Below are 16283 nucleotides of genomic sequence, written 5' to 3' on the forward strand. Positions count from 1 at the left end.
CCTTTCTACTAGAATGTAAATGCTAGGAAGTCGCTTAAGATTTGTTTACTGCTGTGTTGGTTGTGTTTAACAGAGGACCAAGAGGATAATACAAGCTTAATAGATATTTGTTGCACAGAAAGGAAAAATGAAAGTCTCCTCCCAGTGCCTAGTACGTCACCTCGACTCAAGTCATCATACTGACTGCCTGATGTCAATCATGCCTATTCTCTAACGGTTTCAGGTCTAGATTAGTCGTAAGGTAACCAGGTCTAGCATACTTTCAGAAATAGTGACTGAAAATGTTATATTTATAGAGTCATTTAAAATCCCCTTCTCCCCCAAATACTTTTTTAATCTCATTCTCTGAGCAATTCTATGATATCGGTTTAGTGACTGATTTCTTAGGATCCCAAACTGGATGAAAATAACTGAACCTACCAACAATTTTGATCCATTGGTACTGATAACAACAAGCATTTGTTGTGAAAGAGCTAGCTGAATGAGGAAATTTTTGTACCCTTTCATAATCTTCCTAGAAATGTAAAATCATAACAAAAAAAATCAGAAGTGTTTCTCAAGTGCATTTTTAGTTTTCTGAAATTACAGTGCATACATTTCATGGTCTCTTACTCCAAACCTTAACCTTTTACTTATCAGTAGGCAAGTTTGGGTTGGACATACTTTCTTCCAGACATGCTAATTTTTTGTTGGAGTCTTGACTAGGCCTTCACATCTCCAGATGAACCAAACATGATCATTTTGTGATCATTAAAAATTCTTCATATATTTAAATATACTTACATATTTATGCTTCTAACTTGACAAAATGACTTTAAAGTGTAATGCAAGTACAAAGATGTGTATTACATATCTTAAATTCTCTTTACCTTTCCCTCTCCCCTCTCAATATCTCTCTTATTCTCTTACCTTCCAACTTTACCTTACTCCTAGATTTTATGAATCTAAGACTTGCACCTTTTTTCACTGGTCTAATTTCATGATAAATAAATTAGCTAGCAAGCCCTCCCAAATCTCTAATTGAAATACATGTGTATCATGTAGGGGGCATCTTACAAGCTTGTCAGAACAGTCTGCCAAACCTGGGGAGATGAGCACCAGGGTATTTTTTTTTTTTTTTTTTTTTTTTTTTTTTTTTTTTTTTTGAGATGGAATCTCGCTCTGTCACCCAGGCTGGAGTGCAGTGGCACAATCTCAGCTCACTGCAACCTCCGCCTCCCAGGTTCACACCATTCTCCTGCCTCAGCCTCCTTAGTAGCTGGGACTACAGGCGCCTGCCACCACGCCGGCTAATTTTTTTGTATTTTTAGTAGAGACAGGGTTTCACCGTGTTAGCCAGGATGCTCTCGATCTCCTGACCCCGTGATCCACCCGCCTCGGCCTCCCAAAGTGCTGGGATTATGGGCGTGAGTGACCGCACCCGGCCGGGTATGAACATTTTAATGAACAGTGGTCAGGTCACCAGGATCATCCTCCTTCAGTACCAGAGTCAAGGAGACTAGCCAACACACATGGCAAGGCCAGAGGTACAGGTCCCCGGAAGACAGACAGAGCCTTGACAGCAGGTCTTCCATGTGTCTCCATTGTGTCTGCATACTCCCCGATTCAAATTCCTTCCTGCTTTCATATCCAAGAAAAATAAACTCAGATTCCAAGGTTAGACATTTTTCTCTTTCTAAAAAGTATCAACACTCCCTCCCCGCACTGCTCCCCACAACAAAGTGGATGCAATGCCTGTTCACAAAGGCACATTGGGTGAGGATCTCCGTGTTTAGATTCCTCTCTACAGAGGCCAGAAAGTCTTTACAGTCACAGCACTGACCCTCGGGCTGAAGCTTGAGGTCAGTCCTTCGTGTTCAGAGTTCCTCACATACCGTCCCCTGCTCTCTGCCAGCCTGTTTGGTGACAGAGAGTCCAGAGGGAGGGGAAGTAAGAAGGGGAAGGGGCCAAGGCAGAGCTTTTATTTTCAAGATGTAAAAGGCAAACTTCGGGCCGCCAAGTCCAAATCCACAACCAGATAGAGCCTCCGTGCTGGTTTGAGCTATTGCTCAACGTTCTAGGCTTTAATATTTTAAGAAAAGTTTATTATGACAAGTCAATGACAGCACTTTTAGTAGGTTAATAAATCATGGACATATTATATCACAGAGATGACAGCTATGTAAAGCATCACAGGAAACCTGATATTATTTCAACGAAATAGCAACTAGAGCGTCTTGGCACTTACTGTAATTTTAAGTCAAGGTTTAAAAATATATTATTATTAATATTACTGAATGATAAATTTCCTTGGATTGGGTACTGAGAAATGAAACAGTTCATTGCACAGTTTAGTGTGAGAAGGAATGAAGCATTACGTGGGGAAGGGATTGCAAATGCGGCTTCCTATATTGATGCTCTGGTTATTTTTTATAATTTGCTAATAGCAGCTTAGGGGAGGGAAAGGAACCCAAACCAAATGAAAAATAGGATAAAAAGATAGCCAAGAGCTTTCTTTCATGGCCTCTTTCCAAGCATATGCGGAAAAAAAGAGATGTTAATTTTTTAATAAGATTTGGAGCATGGTAGAGTAGGAATTGGGGGCCGACCCAGTCTTGTCTTGTTACTTTCATAGTGGAAACTTGGAAGTAGCTGTCAGAGCTGGAGGGTGACAGATGTTAACAGTGAAGGATGCAAAGGCAACAACTTACTCCTCTTTCCAAACTGTGAAAATTGTCCTGTGCCAACATTTTTCTGTTCTTTTGGAGGACAGGACAGAGGAATGGCAGGTTAAGAAAGAATAATAAACACTGATATGTAGATAGTACTTTCCAGTTTACAAAATGCTTTTACCTATTTTATCTCAAATCAGATTTCTACAATAAGCAGCCTAGGCTCTGCTGTAATTCTTTTCACATGAGAAGGTGAAGGCTTGGGAAGGTGAAGTGACTTGCCCCCAAACCCACTGAACTGCTTGTGATTGAGAAAGGATAATAATCCAATCTACCAGTGGTTGGGTCAGAGCTTTTTCCATTATATGTGTTTATCTCAGTTTCATCTGGTTTGGGTTTCTTTCCCTGCCTCATCCTAATATGAGCAAATTATAAAACATAACCAGAACATCAATATAGGAAACTGCATTTGCAATCCCATCCCCACATAATACTTTATTCCTTGTCACACTGAACTTTGCAACGAATTGTTTTAGTTTTTAGTACCCCATCCAAGACTATGCTAATCTCATGTCACTATTTCTCTTAACATCTTGTAACCGCTTAGCACTGGAAGCCAATAGTTCAGTGGGCATAGTCAGTGCCATCATCCCTGGAGGGAAAGGTGGCCCCTCACAATCTTCCTTCTTGTTCCTGGCCTCAGGGCTGGCTTCGTTCCTCGGGTTTTGGACAAGAGAGAAGGGTATTTCACACCAAGGAGGGCTTGATGTTCAGAACAACATCTTGGCAAGGGCAGAGGCCAACTAGTAAGGGTGAAAGAATCTGTTTTCAGCTCTCTCAGCTCCTGAAGGTCCTCTTTCTGTGTGTATCTATTGCCTTTTCTCTAGGTCTGTCTCCCACCTTCCAGGAAACCAGGGTGTTTCTCCACCACACAGCCACATCCAAAATCTGCCCACAAGAATCCAGTATCAGTCACTTAAGCCTTGGTCTAAATTTAAATCTATGTTACTTCTCCTAGGGATATATTCATAGCAAGCCTATATTTAATTGTGGAATAAAATATTTTCCTGCAAAATAATGATAATATTAATAATAATAATAATCGGGAACTACAACAAACATGGAAGAGTTGTTCAGTGATTTTCTTGGGGAAGGAAATGGAAAATTTCCTCATATCCCTGACCATGTGCTACACATAGGCACCATTTAAAAGATGATCCAAGCATTGAAAGTAATGTCATAGCATTGTGTATAATCAAGGTATCCTTTAAAGGATGATAGATCATTTGGCATTGTATTACAACAGTGATCATTTTGAAGGTTTGTAATTGAGACACAGAAAAAAATGGAAGTGATGGCCATCAAAAAATTTAAAAGTCCCTGGCTTCTAGAACATTCTGTAAGACATTAGGACAGGTAACAGCTATCAACCTAATGACCATAAGCTGCAAACCCCAGAGAACTTTAGAGCACAGCTTTCAAATAAGTGGCAACTGGAAATCTACCAGTCAAGGTTTTAAATTTTTTAACATAAATGCACATCTACTTCACTAATGGCATTGACCCATTCCCTGCTCTTCCTTTTTATTGCTTTCCAAGGCCGTGTTATTTCACTTGCAGAGAATCAGACACCAAGGATTAAGTCATTTACTCTAGGGTGACCCAGGAGTGGAAATGAGGGTATAATCCAGGCCCACTGACTCCCTTCCACAAGCAATGGATGCTTTAATTACTACATAGGAAATCACAATTCAGAAAATCTCTTCAATAGAAGTCAACAGTAATAACGTCAAGACTTAATAAATGGGTGTGGACTATGTCCTTGGAAAAATTAGTTCTACCAAACTGTGGAGACTTGGGCTAGGTCAAAGTGAGTACGTGGTTAGACCTGTCTATCTTCTGAAAGAATTTGGAATGAGGAATGAATCATAGAGGTTATCTGGATCCACAAATCACAAAAGTCTATCTAGTGCCTGTTATTTCAAAGCAGTTCCATAACATCTCTGGAAGAAAATCAGGTTATCTATATGACCCCAGATGGTACCCACAGCTTCCTAAGCCCTGGCTTTTTACACATGTGGCTGTGTCTGGGGCAATACCAGGCATTACCTTTGTAAACTGTGTAGAAAGTATCCCTACTCACAATCATGTAGAAAGTAGCCTTACTCACAATCACTCAAATCCCTAGAAACAGAGTCAACTTAAATAAAATGGGCCTTTTAATTTTAATGTGAGCTGTTATTTATAAGTTAGAGTGAGAAAGAGGTCAAACCTTTTATTTATATAGAAAAATTCCCCTATCCCATGAACCCAAGAAAAAAAATGAAGTAGAGAACTCAAAACTGCCTTTCTTAAAAAAGAAGGACAAGCAGGGGTCAGAGTAGGGGTGGAAGGGAAAACGTGTGCCATTCTATAACGCTATTGAAAAGTTAAGTCTCTATGAGTAGAAGAAACATTCTAGAAGCAGAAAGTGGATTTTCATGAAAATATGCACTCCCTAGGAATTTTAACATCTTGAGGCTTACCCAAGCTGTGCTGGGGAAGTGAAAACTCGCGAGCAGCCAAACATTGGGAAATTTTTATTTGCAGCCATAAGTTATCCCATATGGTTGGAGGGTGATTTCTTACACGACAGATCGGAACTTGAATGAACTTGGTTGTTTTCTACAAGGAGAAGGGAGGAAGGGATGGGTGGGCCTGATTTCTGTGTCATAACTGGGCCTAGGGTAGTAGCAGCAGCAAATCATCTTGTTAGAATAGTTTTAGTTGGCTAAAAAAAAAAAAAAAAAAAAAAAAAAAAATTGTGGAAAGAGAGACAGTGGAATAAAGTGATAGGATGGGAGGGAGAAGAAAAAATAGAAAAGCAAGGTAAGCGATTACCAGCAAAGAGGGAATGTATGGTAATAAATACCAAAGGCACAGGAGAGGGAGGAGATGATGGAAGGAAGTTGATGGTGGAAGGATCGGTCAGAGGCAAGGAGGGGCATCTCCACCAGGTAAATTAGGTCTAGAAAGGCCTCTACTATTACAGAGAAAATTCAAGATGGTGTTAAAAAAAAATAGACAGGCAAAGGTAGAGAATGAACACAAGATAAATTACATAAGAGGTTGAAATAAATAAGACTCTTTAAGTAGATAAGAAACAAAGAGGTCACAGGAAAATTTATTGCCACAACAGGGAAAAAAAAAAAAAAAAGCTAAATGAATTCTCTGCCTGAGTGTTCACAAAGGATGGGGGTAAGGGAGGGGGTATAGAAGCCAGAAACAGGCATAAATTTTCAGAAGGAGGATGGAGAAATGATTAAGGAAATCAAGATCAATAGCAGAGCTGGCCATCGAGACATTGCAATGTTCCCAAGCCTCAGAAAACTCCAGGGGCAGAAATGGCATCTGGCCCCGAGCCTGAAGGGATATGATGGAAGGGATCTCAGAAGCCTTCTCACGGAGCTGTAGCAAAACTAGAAAGGGAAAGGCAGGCGCGGTCCTGCAGAGCTGACATGATATCAATTGCAGATGATGCACGAGCTACTCTTGGGTTACCATGTGATGAGACCTAAATGCAGATGAGGGGTGACACTCAGCTCATTCTTCACAACTGGCATTTCCCTTTGACAAGCAGTTGTCAGTAAGGGCTATGTGTCAGTAATAAAATGACTGGTATTTGTACACTCTCAAAGGCCAGTTGTTCTCATCCTGTCCTTTAGCTATGGCACCAACAAACGGGTGGCTAAGTGATCACTGTGTCTTGTGACCTTTGAGCTCTGGCAGGCCTTCTCTGTCATGCTTCCAGGGAAGAAAATTCACCAAGGTAAACGGGAGGAAGAAGAAGGGAGACTCTGTGGAATCCATCTCATGGACTGAGTTTGTGTACTTACCTCATTCACGTCACATACTGATTCTCTTTGTGCCTCACTTTTAAATTTCTTCCTTTCTTTTACTCTATTGTAAACACGCGTCAAAGAGCAGGAAGAAAAGGAGGAGAGAGGAACTGTGAGTTAATTTCTCAGTGGAGACAGCAGGGCCTAGAAGAGCAAGAACATGGGTCTGAACAAAAAGAAAAACGCGTTGGGAACAAGGAAAAAAATCTAAGAATCAGAGAAATTATCTAAATTGGTGGGGTTGAAGGAAGCAGTAAACTTAATTGTGAGAAGTGAAGAAAAGATCTTAGGTATAGAGTTAAGAAGAAAACAGCCGAGTGGAGGAAATGAGAAATGTGGTGGGAAGAAGCCCGTCGTGATTCAGAACGCAAGGTTGAAAGGGAAAGCTAGAGAGAAAGTAGCAAATCATTAGCAGATTTGCACTTGGCTTTGAAGAAGGTCCTCGGAGACAAGGAACCAAGCTGGTGAGATAGAGGAGGAGAATGAAATCAAAACAGCAAGCAAGGAAGAAGACAGAGCTCAGCATCCTTGAAGCCCAGGGTTCTTTAGGGACCTGGGGCCATAGCACTGAGTCTGTGAACACCAAAAGTGGCTCTTCAGGGAGAGACACATAGATACACACCGCACACACAATACACACACAGCACATACACACACACCACACACACACAGCACATACAACACACACTGCACACACAGCACATATGAACACAGTACACATACCACACACCCACACAGCACATACACACACTACAAACACCACGCACACACCACACACAGCATACACACACTACACTCACCACACAGACCACCTCACATACACACACACAACACACACACAGCACATATACATATACCACACACCACAGACCTCACATGCACACATACAATACACACACAGCACATACAAACACATGATACACACTGCACATACACCACATATGACCACACTACACACACCACACCCACACCACACACACACCACCTCACATACACACACACCCACCACACATACTACACACACACTACCTCACATACACACACACCCACAACACACACACACTCACAACACACACACAGCACATACACTATGCACACCACACACGCAGCAAACATACCACCATACACTATACACCATACACTACACACACCACACACACAGCATACATACAACTACACACACCACCTTACATACATATACACACACACCCATACCACACATACCCACACCACACACACCCAGCATACACACACTACACACAGCACCTCACATACATACACATACACACTACACACACAGCATACACACACCACCTCACAAACATAGCACACACACAGTGCATACACACACACATTACACACACACCTCACATACATGCACATACAGCACACACAGTATATACACATACACACCACACACATTACACACATACCACATCACATACATATAAACACACAACACATACACAACACATACACACACCACACACAACCTCACATACACACACACCACACATACTACACGCACACATTACATACATCCATACCCCCACACAGCACACATACAGCACATATACCCACACCACACACATAGCACACACACTACACGCACACATCACATACACACCCCCACACAGCACACATATAACACATATACCCACGTTACACACACAGCACGCACACTACATCACATACACACCCCCACACAGCACACACACAGCAAATATACCCACACCACATGTACAGCACACACACTACACACACACCACTTCACATACATACAGGCATACCCCCACAAAACACACATATGGCACATGCACACAGCACACACACACACTCACATCACATACATAAATACCCACGCACAGCACACACACACGCTACACACACCACCACCTCACATACATACACACCCTCATGACACACACATACAGCACATACAAATACACACTCAGACACATGGCATATACACATACTGCCACAGCGTGAACACACACACACACAGAGCACACACACACCACACATTTCTAGCAAAATAAACCAATTTCAGTTCTCCTTTAGGAATAAAGAGAGATGGGCAATCTATGAAATTTCCTAGTGGAAGACACAAGCTACTCTAATATTCTAGTTATTTGACACCATAAAATTTAATAGCTCAAACTATAAATTTTACACAGGAATGATTATTATTCCAGACACAGATAAGTGAGAATGGCTTTGAAAGATATTTTATTTACTAATCTGATTAAAAATTCTTAGCTTGGTCTAACTAGCTCACCAATAAGGAAAATAGCCCATAAATCCTTTAAAAAATCCATCATTTGACTTCACAAAATTTCAGGATTGAAAGAAAATGAGAGAAGGTGCGGTCACTTTAGGCCATTTCCCCATCAGGACATGCCCATTCCATAAACCACGTCAGAATGATATGCACATTTTTCATGTCCATTAAGTCAATTAATAGCAAAAGTGTTAAGTTTTTGTCTCTTCTCTAGGTGGTCTTGTTCATTGCACACTTCTCAGCCAGAAATATCTGTATCTATTTATTATATTTTCTAATATTCAATCTGAAGTAAAAAATCAGGAGGTTTTTCACTCCTATTTTGTAGTTAGGAAGATGGAGTCCATAAAGAAGGAATGAAATGAGACCAGTGTCAACTAAATTAAAACAAGAAAAAGGACTGCCTTGTAATTGAATATTAAAGGAATTGGTTTCCTCTAGTTTAAGAAAATAATGTGAGCCCTGAAAATAACCTCCCCTCTTCTTTTATCAATATGCCCCAGCCCACAGCAGTGCACTTACGCAGGGTATGGGCAATCTATGGTGACAGATGTTTTTGGACAGCCGAACTTTCAGATATTGATTCACTAGATAGCCTTTCAAATCTTCCAGTGAAGAGAAATCAGAACTGTTGAAAAATCAGAACCTCTGACAACCATATTTGCTCTGCTCAGCTAATGTCAGTTGCCGAGCATGCCGCTCACTTAAGACTGGACATGGCTCTCCATTTTAACCCAGTCCCCACCCAGGGGCACCACCCATTTTGGTGACCTGCTTGGCCCCTGTGATACTTGAGTTTTTGATGTCCACACCGAAGAAACCATAGGACCCCTGAGCATGTTGCACAATCTCCCAAAATGAGAGTCAGTTTTTTATCTTCTCTAAGACGGCTGAGAGGGCAGATGACAGGTCAAAATGACCCACATGCACAGTGCTCAGAATGTACTTACAAACAACAATTGCTATGGGACCAGATGGCAGGGCCTAATTGGTCCTTGCCTCACTTTAAATTACAGAACAGTCAACTTCTGATGTCTGACATTCCTGGACAAATCAGATTAGGGATTATCCTTTTTAAAAAATTTAGCTACTCATGCTTTTCCCTTATTTTACTATTTTTCTCCATTATACTACCTAAAATCTGATATTTATAATCTTGCTAATAATTATAATCATATTATGAAACATTTACTTCCTGATATCTTCTTTGAAAAACTCAATATATATTTTATTGTGACTTTACTAAAGATTATGTGAATAAACTAATTTTTTATGATGTTGGCATTTTTCAACATTTGCCTTGAAAAATAACACTGGGTCTTTGGAATATAATGACCTGAAATATCTTAGAATAATCTGATCATTTATTTTAAATATTATCAACTAGAAGGATGATAAAACCATACTGAAACTCCTGACTCATTTCATTATCAAGTCTCATTCTGCACCCAACAGGAAAATGACAGACGAAGCAGCTCAGCCCTGACCCCTGGTAACCTTACTGCCAGCAAGGCAAGCGTTGGTTAGAAAAGGTCATACCCTGGAGTGTCAGGATCTGTAAGTCAAAAATAGCACAAGGCACTGAGAAGGAACTAGTCTTTAAATTTATAAAGGTGAGATACCAAATTCAGCATAACCACATGCTTCTCATACAGTATAGTTCTTTTTAACTCTGAATTAAACATATATTTTTATGCCAGAACAGTTTTTTATTACAAGGCTGGTAACCAGAGTGGTGATAACTCCCACACAAACATAATTCTTCCAACCCACTTTCACTACAAACAAACACATGTATCCCAAACTGCATTGCAGGCTGGACAAGCTACATGATTTGCAGGACCCAATGCAAAAGGCAAATGCAGAACCCCATGTTCTAAAATTATTAAGCATTTCAAGATGGTGACAGCAGAGCATTAAACCAAGTGAGCAGTCCTCCGGGCTTGGTGCCCTGTACCACTTCGCAGGTCACCCTAGTTAAAAGAAAGAGCCAGTTATAAGAAAGCCCACCCTAGTTACAAAAAAAGAACTTTTGAAAGTTAAAAATATATATTTTTTCCTTTCAAAGATATACAACCATTTAGCCTTTACTCCTGTATCCTCAGATCTGGCCTTAGGTAAGACAGCATTCATATTGGGGAGTACAGCATGGAGACACAAAAGAGAATCCAACTTTTTCCCAAATATCTTTCCAGATCTCACCTACACCCTTCTTACTCTGAAGGGCCCTTTCACCTCCCTTCTGGAATCAGGAAAGAGTTGCTGAGGCATTAACTCTTTGGACATGCACAGTAGGCAACTGATTAATACCTTTTTAACCTCAGGTCAGATTGTTCAAATACAAAACAATCACATCCTTTGCTTTGAGAAGGATAAAGCTGAGTAAGAAGAGAAGGAAATCGAAAGTAAATGTCCTATTAAAAAGTAGCATTAGGAGATACACCCAATGTAAATGATGAGTTAATGGGTGCAGCACACCAACATGGCACATGTATACATATGCAACAAACCTGCACATTGTGCACATGTACCCTAGAACATAAAGTATAATTTAAAAAAAAGAAAGAAAGAAAGAAAAAAATAAGTAGGTCTTCCAGAAGAGCTCTTTGCACACGGAAGTAACTGAATCAGACTTTAAACTGTCAGCAAGGCAGGAAGAACACAGTAGGTGAGACCTTGAAGAACACAGCCCTGGTAACACCTGGGACTGTGTAAGAAATTCTGAGAATGGACCCTCAAGCATTTGGTGGGCACCATTACGGGAGATGCAGGCTTTGACATAAACTCTTGCTGCATCTGCTGTTGGCAGGGTCTTAGAAGGGTCGGTATCATTTCCTAGGTCTACTATAATTCTCTGTTTCTATAAAACATTTTAATTATTCTTTGGGCTTGGCCTACTTGATCATTATTAACTCTGAGAAGTTGGTACAAGAGGATTTCAGGTGCGGTCAGGTACAGTTTGGTTTGTTGGCAGTGACCTGAGACTCCAGATGGCTGGGCTTGAGGCTCAGCACCTTCCAAACACAGCTTCTCAGCTTCGTCAACCAAGAACATGTGAGGACACTCCTAGATCAGATGTCGCTTGACTCCCCTTAACTCTCCTTAACTCCCCTGGGGTGAGGGGGTGCATGGATCAGGCCTGGGCCACAGCACACTCCAGCTTTAACCAGAGCAGCCCTCTAATTTTCTGTTCATTGGTTGGTTCCCCCAGTAAAGCACTGAAGTGAAAATCACGTCTCTGGAGGACATCCCCATCATGTCTGGCTCATGACACCAGCTCTGACACCAGCTGCCAGGGCTCCAATCAGCTCCACCACTTCTTCGGGTATTACCTCAGGCAAGCTTTTAAAGCTCCTCCATGCCTCAATTCCCTTGTCTGGAAAATGAAAACAATAACTCTACCTACCTCCTAGGGTTTTTGTGAAGACTTACGTGTAAAACTTTGAGCTCAGTTGCTGGTTTACAGTATGAGCTAAACAAATGTTAACAATAGCAATTTCATTTGAACAAAGAATTTCACGGTAAAAGAAAGACTGAAAAGCTCTGGACCCTAATCCTTTAAGATCTCTCTAGGGCTAAAATGCTATGATATTTCTACCATTTCTTCCTTTATTTTCTTCATCTCTTTATTCCCTCCCCACAAAACCTCCACCACCAGAGTTGAACAGAGGTCAAATAGGAATCCTTCCCTTGTCCATGGTGGTGGTGATGGTGTGTCTGCAAATTTGAAAGTGTTTCTGGAAAGGCTGTTTGGAAGCTTTATATTGTAGGATTTTGCCTCGCCTTTTTTAGTGGATGTAACTGGACCCTCCTTCCTCACCAACCAATGTGTAAGATGAATCCTGATTGTCTATGCATGCTGTATGGGCGAGGCCTACGTCTCTAATTACAGCTGCAGACAATAATGTGGGAATGCCAACAGCAACTACTGTCACAAAGGAAAGATCTAGGACAAGGCAGAAGCGATAGCTAAGGCCTTGCAGAAGACGTATAATATATGTCTGCTTCATGGCACCAATGCACAAACGACCACCCAGCTGGCAGTTACCTTCCTTGGCTTTTTCCTTCCACCTGCTTAGTGAGAAAACAGCCTTCGATGACAGGAGTCCAGGATAAATCTGTCAGCGTGACTTACAGGACAAAATCTCCTGAGAAAGGTTTGAGGAATCCAATAAATAAAAGCTCTATGTCCCAAACAGCAGCAAGGTTACCCAAGTTTATCACACCTCCTTTTAACCCCTGTGGTATGGACCTTATTGACTGTAATTATCACCAACCTCACAAGACATCTGGAGGTGGCACATCTTTTGCTCCTGTGAGGATGGCCCCATGCAGACCTGCTTCCCAGGTAGCAGTCCCAAGAGCCGCAGGTTTTGGACAATGGTCATGAGTATCTTTTATCTGACAGGTAAGTGAGATGCTTTGATTCTTCCAGGAAGGGGCTGGGCATTGAGAACAGATTTCAGGCATTCAACACAAGTTGGGGAAGGGATTTTAAGCTATTTAGAGACTTAGAAAACACGAGTCCAGCAGTGTCCCTGGCTACATGACAATAACAGTTCTACAGCTGTCACCCAATCCTGCAAAAAGGTGTCAATTGGCAGACTTGACCAGATACTACACAGTGATTCTGTTTGTTTGTTTGTTTGTTTGTTTTGAGACGGTGTCTCACTCTGTTGCCAAGCTGGAGTGCAGTGGCACGATCTTGGCTCACGGCAACCTCTGCCTCCCGGGTTCAAGCGAGTCTCCTGCCTCAGTCTCCCAAGTATCTGGGACTACAGGTGTGCACCACCATACCCTACTAATTTTTGTATTTTTAGTAGAGACAGGGTTTCACCACGTTGGCCAGGATGGTCTCGATCTCTTGACCTCATGATCCACCTGCCTCAGCCTCCCAAAGTGCTGGGATTACAGGCATGAGCCACTGTGCCCGGCCTAGACAGCAATTCTAAAGGAGGTATGAGGATGCCCAGAAAGTTTCAAACCCATCTCTTAGAATTGCACTCAATTTCCTCCCTCAGAGGGCATGGGCACCTACAGTGATACCCAAGCTGCAGAAAGAACAGAATTCAACACCAAGACAAGAGCACCTCAAAAAGCTACACTGGGTAAACATGCAAAGGAGAGGTTGAAAGAGTGTGTGAGTATTTAAGGTATTTAAGGTTCCTTACTGCCTAGGGAATAAAGTCCCATTCCTATACATGATGTCCAAGGCTCTACCCAATATAGCCAGCTTTCTCTCTCGGAATGCCCCACCATTCCCACCCAGCTATAGCCCCCGGGTTATAGCTGCAGACTCCAAGGGGATCTCAGAGTTAATGAAAGGGGCTGCAGATTCTTATACACCCAGGTTGTCTTACAGATAATGTCTTATCTGTCATTTTAAAATACATACAAAATTGCTAGAGGGTTATTACAATATGGGTTCATACAGAAATATTACTGAATTTTTGGTTACTTTGAATGAACAATTACTTTCCCACAGAAGTTTTAGAAGTTTCTTTTTGTTATTGTTTTATCTTGTTTACATAAAAGGGATTCTTCTTCTTCAGAAACAGGAACCTCCTAGGTGACACAGACGCATTCAGTAGGCAACGCCTTTGACATCTTTTTTTCTCCCAGTGCTGTCCAGTAGAAATTTAATGCAAGCCACAAATGTAATTTTACATTTTCTAGAAGTCACATTTAAAAAATAATTTAAAAAAGAAAATTTAATTTTAATAAATATGCTTTAATCTAATATATCCAAATAGTATCATTTCAACACATTACTAATATTTATAAATTATTAATGAGACACATTACATTCTTTTTTTTTCATATTAAGACTGCACAATGTGGCGTGTATTTTATGGCTACAGGACACCTTAAATTGGTCTAGCCCTATTTTAAGTGCTCAGTAACCACCCTTGACTAGTGGCTACCATATTAGACAGTGAAGTCATACTTTTAAGTCTTGGTTCTTGCTGCTCCTCCAGCTTCCCTATTTTCCACACCTTATCTTCCAGACCTCTGTGCTTGTCTTTAACACAGTCATCCTTAATGCCTCATGGATGGACTATTATTTCTAGAGATCTCAAAGCTCAGAGTGATCTCACATTCCTCATTTCTTCTAGCATTACTGTCTATGCCAAGCCATTTGCTCCAATAATACTACCCTACCTAGGCTCTCTTGAGTCAACTGCTTCATAGGTATGTGTCCTATCTCCCAAAGAAGTCTGTAGCCTCTTTGTGAGTAGTATACATACCTTTTACCTTTTCTCTCCTCCATAGCACTAAGCAGAGTAAAGAATACACAGTAGGCTCCGTAAGTAGTTGCTCAATGGAATCAATTTCATTTTTTTAGGCACTCTGCTCTAGGATACTGGAAAAATGAGACTTTATTTGCCAGTGTAGACTCAATATAGCAACAAAAGAACAAAGAGATGTGATAGTCTTCCTCCAGGGGCCAACTTTCTTCTGGATGAATGCATTTTGTCATCAAGAATGTCTCAAGACTTTCCATGGCCTTATTTTACACTACCTCAGGCCTCTCATCTGCATTCACAGACTTTAAATATGTATAACCAGTATAATATTTTTGAAATACTTTCCAATGTTTCCTTATACCTCATACCTCTTCTGCATTTCAGCTTCATTGAAATAGAGAGGGCAGGTGCCACTATGTGAAAAAGGAGAATATGACAAGGAAAAACCCTCTCCTTCCCCTTGCAGGTCTGAAGAAGAAAGGACATACAGACAGGGCAACAAGCAGTCATGTGTGTGCTCAGAACTCCCTCTCCAAGGTGATAAGTTAGATCTGAAGAGAGGAAGGTGACCAAGAGAGTTAAGAAGACACAGTGCCATGGTCAGGTTGAGAGAAGGAATTCTAAGTAGCCTTCAGTTCCCATGTGTCATAGACTCTGAATAGAGAGCCACAGGGCCTTCCTGGAGACAGGATGACCCCACGGCCTTCTCCAGGAATCCTTTGGAGGACTTACAGAGATTCAGAGGGATCTACAGAGGCAATAAGGATCAAGAGGAGGTCAGGCAATGGAGGGAAAGCTCTGGAGCATGGCAGAGCTGTGAAACCTATCACAAATTTATCAGCTGCAGAATGTCTAGAAAAAGTGGCCAGCTAGACCAAATTCCAGTGGATGCCAGGCAGCATCCACTCAGGGAGAAGCATGGGGAGACCTCTTCTTTCTGAAGCCATGAAGATCTTTCTCCCCATCTCAGACACCATCCTAAGAGAGGGCAGAGGTGTAGAGAAGAAAGAAATAATACTCCAAAGAGACAGGTTACTCAACTGGACTAAGTTTTGAACTAGATTGTATTAAAACTAGGGCAGTGGTGGTGGTTGTTTTCATTCCACCAATCAGGTAGAATACAAAAAGGATATCAGAACAAATTTAGAAAACAAGGAAACTGCTTTTTCTGCACACCTCAGTATAATACAAGTAATTCTGTGATCCTAATATGTATGAAATCATT

This window comes from Theropithecus gelada, chromosome 13 (genome assembly GCF_003255815.1).
Source record: "Theropithecus gelada isolate Dixy chromosome 13, Tgel_1.0, whole genome shotgun sequence".
NCBI lineage: Eukaryota > Metazoa > Chordata > Mammalia > Primates > Cercopithecidae > Theropithecus > Theropithecus gelada.